This window comes from Pleuronectes platessa, chromosome 14 (assembly GCF_947347685.1).
Source record: "Pleuronectes platessa chromosome 14, fPlePla1.1, whole genome shotgun sequence".
Taxonomy (NCBI): Eukaryota; Metazoa; Chordata; class Actinopteri; order Pleuronectiformes; family Pleuronectidae; genus Pleuronectes; species Pleuronectes platessa.
In genome coordinates, this window is record NC_070639.1 from 17071977 (window position 1) to 17078859 (window position 6883).

A 6883-nucleotide genomic window follows, 5' to 3' on the forward strand; every position below is an offset into this window, starting at 1 on the left:
CACACACACACACGGACTCCGGTATTAAAACGTCTGCCAAATAAGACCTTGGCAGAAATTAACCTGACTTCTGAAAGTCTAGTTATTACAAGTGACAAATGGTCAGAATTTGAAGAAGTTCCCACAAGGCAGATTTGAGACATCATGTTCTGAAAGATGAGAATATGTTTATTGACACCACCTTGACCTGGAGCTCTGACCACACAAATCGAATCAGTTTATCCGTGAGTCTAATTAAACATTTGTTCTGAGTTTGAAAGAATCCTCTTGTGGCGTTCTCCAGATAACGTGTTCATGAGGCCAAAAAAAGGGTTCGTGAGGTCACAGTGACCTTGACCTTTGATCTTCGACCACCAAAATGTAATCAGCTCATCTTTGAGTTCGAAAGAATATTTGGACCCAATTTGAAGACATTTCCTCAAGGTCCTCTGAAGACACCGTGTCACTGAAGCCAAAACTGTGATTTGTGAGGTCACCTTGTCCTTTGACCACCAAGATACAATCAGTTAATCCTTTGCACCACATTTGAAGACAGGAGTTCTTGAGATATTCTGTTTAAAAGAATGGGATTGACAGATAACCTAAGAACACAATGCTACTGTTGCCATTGCACAGGCATAAACATAATCTGTCAGTTTCAAAACATATAGATAGGTTTGTTCATTTAAATCGATTATTTGGTCTGAAACGTGCATTTATATATATTTATTATAGCTCAAAATGTAAAGTTCTACTTGTTCTATGGCACAAAGGCATCAGGCAGTGGAATGATCTGTGTGTGTGTGCGTGTCTCTTCACTTTCTAATGGTTTCACTCAGAGCAGCAGTCTTGGTCTGTTGCTGCGCTGTTGCAGAGACATTTTACTAAAATATTCAGGAGAAAAGCACCTTAATTATACAGATGATGGAGTACAGGCCCTGTAGTTGTGTGTGTTTGTGTGCATGAGTGTGCAAGTATCACACAGCTTTCATAATAGCATCTAATTGGCCGATGGCTCTGCAGATCTGTTATTCCTATTGGGTGCATCTGGGTTGTCTAGACTGTTGCCACACTTTTTTTTTGACTGAAGATACATATTTATATGTAGGGATACACAAGCACATATGTATGTATTTTTTTGCCCGACATACATATGCAACACACACATAGTGCGTGCATCTTCACAAACACACACAGACAAGTGAGCACAAACATTCACCCACCATTCCCATCCACGCACAGTGTGGTGTACTGTGACAGACTTGTGTGTTTACCTCTGGTGCTGCGGGGAGAGGAAGACACGACAAACTGGGAGACACTGTGGAATCGGAAAGCACAAACATACACACACACACACATACACACACACACACACACTTGTTGCCTGCTCTCTGCCAAAGCTGCTAAATGAGCTGTTCCTCTTTCATTAATCATGGCTGTTGTTAAGGTTACCTGAGCGACAGTTGAGCAGCTGGAGCCCTGAGTGACGCTGAGAAGCCTTTTCCCTAATGCACTAATTACATTACATTAATATGATTATTTCAGCACCTCCTCATTAAATTACAGCTACTCTGCCTACACATTGCATTTTCATTAAGGTGTATATATATATTTTTATATATATGGCGGATTTAGTTGTGAAGGAAAAATACACGAGGCTTTGACAGGAAAGTATGAAGCTACCGAGCAGCATGAGGATTAATGTGCTCCGCAGATGGATGACATAAAACATGTGTGTTGCTGTGAGATTGACAAGTTTTCAGCTGAAGCCGAAACAGAGCAGGATGTAATGCAAACATCTTAATAGTAACGTCTTTGTCTGCGATTGTAAACCACTCTTCAGTGGATTTTGTGTGTTTCTGTCATCTGCTTCTGGTCTCGCCTGTGGAGCCCGAATGTTTGGCAAGCTTGGTGAAAACCAAAGCTTTGGGCGTGGTCGCACATCTACAGACTTAATCCCAACTGCGAACCTTCCTCTGAAACGTCAGTGCGCTGATCCCCATTGGAATGCCTTTTTTGTTTGTTTTTTGTGGCTACCTTCTCTAGTATGCCATGATGCCTTTTATGCAGATTGCAAACCCACTGGAAAACAGAGCGAAACAAGTGTTACAATACAGCTATTTATTAGTCAAACCTTTCAACCACAAGGCGACTAAACTACTGAGAACTGCCGAGTCACCAAATGCTTTCCTTCATGTGTAATGTGTTTAAAAGATGTCCGTTACAAGTGGAGAGAAGTCTCTCTCATAACAACTGCAGACTTCAGAACGATACCACTGGCCCAAAGAGTATGAAACCCCATACTTTGTGAACATATTGCGTGCTGCCTTGCGAGCGGTAATAAACAAGTATTTACAAGGAGCTTATGGAGCATTAAAAAGCTTTATTGAAACTTTTATCATGTTCACTTGACCTTGTAAGAAAACCGAACTCTCAAAAGAGACTCACAAGTGAAGTGTTACAAGAACAGGATGTCGAGCTGCCGACGTGAACAAGTGAACAATTACGTGAGCTTGGGATGATTATGTTTGCTCAGAGGAAGATAATCACATCTACTCATAATAGGAGGTTGTCACATTACTGATTACATATTGCTGACAATGCTCACATTGCATGCTCCTCAAATAAACTTGCACACGAGGATAAAAAGCGTCCATGTATGAGAATTCGAACCGACAACGAGTCCGGATGCATTCACACTTTTCTGTCCACTTACACAGCTACGACAACACCCCACAGCTGTCCAGTGCATAGACTGCATCTAACGCGTCTTCACTTCCTCCCACTATCCAGTAGTTGAGCCAAAACACCCCGGGTAGAAAAGTTTCAATCTTGCACCGTTTGCGTTATTGGGAGTCAAAGTCTGAGCAGTAAAGATTTAGGGATGGAGCCACAGTATCAAAGTCCTAAGTCTCAGCTGTCAGTCGTGATGTTTTACCGTGTTTTTCATGTTATGACCTATACAGCAGCCGGCCACTAGGGGGTAATCAAGACTCTTTGGCTTCACTTGTCTGGCATCAGTCATGTCGTCCATGTTGTCCATCTAAATTTACAGTCTAAGGTCCAGTGTCATCCTGCCTGGAGCAAAACTCATCAGCTTTACTTTTCCAGTTAAGGACTTTAAACCAATTTGATAAAGTACTGAATACCAATAAAAGAAGATAAACCGTATTCTAAGTTACAAGAGACAAATAGGTCAAACCAATGCAGTGACTCTATCATTGCTCATCGGAACCAACCCTGTTCCCGTAATAACCCAACAGCCGTTCATCATGTATCAGGTATGTTGGCCTCCATGATCCCATTATTTGTCAGCGCAGTGGAGGTACGTGTATCCTCTGGCCCACATGGTTACCATCAGCCATCTCCGACCCCGAAACCACAGTGTTAGTCTAATCTCTAAATACTGGGTGTAATGGGCCCGTGTCATTATGTTGCTTTGCTTTATGACACACACACACAGCGCTGAGAAACGGCAACGGTGACGAGTGTGTGTTTGCACGACATCCCCCCCCCCCCCCTAAACACAGAGACGCTGAGCGGTGAAACCCTCATCGGTCCTCAGAGGGCCTGTCTTTCATGTGGCGGAGCGTCTGATGCTCTTCCTGCCCTCTTTCACGCACTTTAAAAACGCTTTCTGTAGAGGGCTTAACATGCTTTCACCGACATGCAGGCACACGGGCCCGAGCAGTGTGTGAGCCTCTCGTGCTCTATCACCCCGTCAACCGCAAAAATGCAGAGATATTTCAGGTGTGCCTTGTCCTCTGTCTGTCTTTAGCTGTCACAATACCTCCGTGTGTCTCTCCAACTTTCTTTCTCTGGCAACCAAAGATCCATGCTGAGAACAGAGGGAGCACCTGGGATCATTAGCATATCCGCTAACGGACCCTTTGCCGGAGACTGTGGGAAACTGCTGTAATTGCTATGATAGACTGAAGGAATCTGGAGCGCAGTGTGTCTCGGTAATGGGGAAAGATATCGGAGATGAACTTCACCTTGACACCTTGACTCTCGTGTCTCATGCTCCTTTCTTCTTCTTCCTCGTCTCTCCGTGTGTGTGTGTGTGTGTGTGTGTGTGTGTGTGTGTGTGTGAGAGTGAAGAAAGCATCGAGGAAACAACAGCCCAGAAAATTAGTCCGAGCAGCCAGCTGTTTCTGAATCTCATCACAGGGATTCATCAACAAGCAGAAGCCCTGGCACCAGCCTCCTATGGCGCTAGGAGCATTTCCACATAAAGAATCATCGTACGAGTTTCCCCGTCCTCACTTGTGAGAGCTAACTACTTATCAGGTTTTTCCGTTCGTACAGATGAATGCCGGAATGAATTATCCTCTCGTATCCGAACTGCCACGGAGGAGAGGCTTTGTTTGATCCATTCTAATATATGGATGATTGCGAAATACTCTGTGATTCAAATTATGAAGCGTGCACTCATTCTCAAAAACACCCTGCACAGTCCAACCGGCAGCTGAAACGCTCCTAATTGCAAAAGGCACAAACAAACACGAAAATTACAGCAACTGAGCCCAATTAGGGGGATATTTTATTTTTTGCGTTGCTTTTCTGTGGATCTGCGGTTGATTAGCCGCCTGTTCAGGTGAGCAGTCAGCATCGAGTACACGTGAGGTTCAGAGAGTTCAAGTCTGCCGTGAGTTTATAAGAGAAGAAATCAATATTAACACTCGGACTGTGGGTGTGGATCATAAGAATTCAATAGCTGACTGAGAATAGGATCTTTTCTCTTGTCCTGTTGTCTCATTATTGTTTCATGAAGAATGAGATCACCCACAGTGGGAAATGACTAAGAACATTGCATGTATTGTATATCTATCTATCTATCTATCTATTTATCTATCTATCTATCTATCTATCTATCTATCTATCTATCTATCTATCTCAAGAAGAATGAGATCACCCACAGTGGGAAATGACTAAGAACGATACATGTATTGTCTATCTATCTATCTATCTATCTATCTATCTATCTATCTATCCATCTATCCATCAATCTATCTATCTATCCATCTATCCATCTATCTATCTATCTATCTATCCATCTATCCATCAATCTATCTATCTATCTATCCATCTATCCATCTATCTATCTATCTATCTATCTATATATCCATCTATCCATGTATCCATCTATCTATCTATCTATCTATCTATCTATCTATCTATCTATCCATCTATCCATCTATCCATCAATCAATCTATCTATCTATCTATCCATCTATCTATCCATCTATCTATCTATCTATCTATCCATCTATCCATCTATCCATCTATCTATCTATCTATCTATCTATCTATCTATCTATCTATCTATCTATCTATCCATCTATCCATCTATCCATCAATCTATCTATCTATCTATCTATCCATCTATCTATCTATCTATCCATCTATCTATCTATCTATCTATCTATCTATCTATCTATCTATCTATCTATCCATCTATCCATCTATCTATCTATCTATCTATCTATCTATCTATCCATCAATCTATCTATCTATCTATCCATCTATCCATCTATCCATCTATCTATCTATCTATCTATCTATCTATCTATCTTCATGAATATATAAATGCAGCAGCGAATGTCAAGCAGAAACACAAATCCCATCACACGTTGCTTTTAATTATCATGTATACATAAGCAAACAATATGCCAAATTAGCCTGAGGCAGGGTTGCATGGCTTGCGTGTGCAAATCCAACCAACATACACACGCATGCTGCAGTCTAAAGCGCTGTGACACAGGCCCAGTGGCACAATTTCACTGACACGCACACGCTCAGCATCACGCCATCCCTTACCTCCACATGACCACCCCCCCCCCTCCTCCCTGATTTACAGTAGACAGCAGCGCTCTGTGCGGTCGGCAAAACCTTGCGTTGCCCAGTCGAGTGAAAATGCTTTCAGAGACACGAGTATGATTCACAACGTAGAATAAAAAGCCAAATTTATTTTTAAGCGTCGCTGTCACCATGTGAGTCTGGCCTCCAGCCAAACGTGCTCGTTCTCTTCACTATCTGCCCAACAATGCACATAACTGCGGTCCCCCTCTCTCTCTCTCTCTTGTGTGATCATCTCAGGTCAGTGGAGTGTCTAACCGAGGCTGACGTTCACAAATAAAGAAGCTCACTCGCTTTTCTCATCTCGGCTCGTCTGTCACAGCAGAATGAGCTGCTGCGCTACCCGAAGTTGCCCGTGTGAAAAACAGTTAGTTGGCTCGGGATGGACCTCTAATCCATTTCCCACGGACCCACACAGACGAGCACAGTGCATCAGATAGCGTCTTTCATGGTCCTGTCATTTCTGAGGCGAGCTCCTCAAAGCTTGTTTACATCTGATGCGTCTACGATGCAAATATCTTCATCTTGAGGAAAACAAACCAAAAGAGGTTTTAGATATGACTGCAAAACACCACAATAGTTCTAGCTAGTTATTCATCCTAAGGAGGAAATAACACTGCATGAACACTGTGAGTATTAAGATTGAGGTTTCGGATCAAGTTAAACTAACCAATGGGATTTGATCGTGAGCAAAGCCCAATCGATTTATTGGTTAGCCAATGAAAATCAGCTGCTACGAATGGTGTGTATTGATAAGTAAACTTGTATTTTGAATGGTAAACAATGAGGAAAAGATTTACATTTTACATAAAATATATATTTTATGCATGTTTACATTTTTGATCAAAGAAATCGATTATCATCTTTATTACAGCTAAGCTCTATATATTTGGTTATATTTGTGCTTTTCATTTTATTTATAAGTATGTATCATAAGGTTTATAGTTAAACTGAAAAACATCTTATGTTCCCTAATATTGGTATCAGCTTCAGGTCCTGAATTCCAGTTCAGGTGGACTTACAAATCAAATCAAATCAAAGTTTA